This window comes from Galeopterus variegatus, unplaced genomic scaffold (assembly GCF_000696425.1).
Source record: "Galeopterus variegatus unplaced genomic scaffold, G_variegatus-3.0.2 Scaffold1415, whole genome shotgun sequence".
Taxonomy (NCBI): domain Eukaryota; kingdom Metazoa; phylum Chordata; class Mammalia; order Dermoptera; family Cynocephalidae; genus Galeopterus; species Galeopterus variegatus.
Genome location: NW_007727526.1, coordinates 342,144 through 343,591, shown reverse-complemented (window position 1 = coordinate 343,591; position 1,448 = coordinate 342,144). Strand labels below are relative to the sequence as shown.

General features: G+C 59.4%; 1 pseudogene; it reads right to left on the bottom strand.

Annotated features, from left to right (window-relative positions):
- Positions 1–297: 297 nt before the first annotated feature.
- Positions 298–1,448, bottom strand: part of LOC103593784 — a 7,222-nt pseudogene continuing 6,071 nt past the window's right edge.

Sequence of the window (1,448 nt, the reverse complement as noted above, 5' to 3'; positions counted from 1 at the left end):
AACCAGGAAGGGGAGGTGACAAATGGTTATGGATGGATGATGGTGGTCCTGAGAAGCTGGGACCAGGAACAGCTACTCCAGACTAAGTCCTGCTCCTCCAGCCTTGCCTCTGGGAATGGGGGAGGCAGAAGCATGATTGGACAGGGCCAGGGTAGTGCCCAGCTGTGCCACAACCCTTTGTGGAGTGATCAAATATACACTGTGGACTCTCAGCAAGTTGGCAACTGGAGTTTCAAGGTTGCTGTGCTGCAGACACCCTCCTGGCCTTGGTTCACCATCCTGGCTGCTCTAGCAGCCTCAGGTGCTGTACCAGGAGAGCAGATGGCCTGGGGCAGGGGCAGCCAGGTCCCTCGGGTGGTTGAGCCACATGTCATAGATGCTCTTGTTGGGTGGAACTCCCTGGAAGAGTGTGTCTAGATCCCAGAGCAGCTGAGGGGTGGGAGGCGGGTTTGGGTTTCAGGGACTACTCCTTAGTAGACTGGGCTGGTTGAAGATGGGCACCAGGGACAGGAGGTGGGTGGTAGTGGGGCCAAGGGCATTACTACGTTGGGGGTGTAAATGGCCAAGTAGGAGGTGGGCAGATTCCCCCAAAATGAGGCCCCGTGTCCCCTGCTGGACAGTACCCTGGGGTGTGGGGTACCCTGCAGTGACTGGAGGGGCCAGGCCCTAGGCTCTGGGGAGATGGACGAGGACCCAATGTTTCCCACCTGGGAAGGAAGTCTCCCCCTCCACCCTCGTGGGCCTGGGGAGGCTGCAGAGGGTCCACAGAATACTCTCAGAGGAGGGCAGGAGTGGAGTGGACACAGCCTCCTCCACACTGCACCCCATGCCTGCCAGAGTTGGGCTGCTCTGTGGTGTCAGTTAGGGCCAGGGTGCCCCCTCCCCTAGGGTCCCTAAGCAGAGACAATGCTGAAGCGTCGCTGGGCGGCGGCAAGGGAATAGGCAGCTGGTAGGGCTAGCAATGCAGCACGTAGGGGCCCAGGTCCTTGGTGAAGGCTCTATGCAGCCCTGGTTCTGCCAGCTCCAGCACAGGGCAGTGTTCTGCAGCCCTAATGCCTCGGCCAGGATCAGGCTCACATCGCATGCCCATGCCCTTGGACTGGTGCTTCGTAGGGTCCTTGGGCACCTTTCAGAAGCATCAGTTGGAGAAAGATTGTGGTGATGCAGTCCCACCAGTTTTCGAAGTCATCCCTGAAGAAAGGGAACAAAGCCTGGACCTGACAGATGATCTGGGCCAGCTTCAGCCTGCGGGAGTGTGTGGCCTGAATCACCAAGGTGATCATGTCCAAGTAGATGTAGGGGGGCTTGTCATGCCGCAGGTATATCTTCTTCCTCCTCTTGTGGGGCTGGGAGGGAGACTCTGTCTCTGGGGGGGGGGGCCCATTTTCTGTGGGGGGGGGGGGCCCACATGGGAGTAGATGCAGGGCCCCACGCAGGGGAGGCAAACA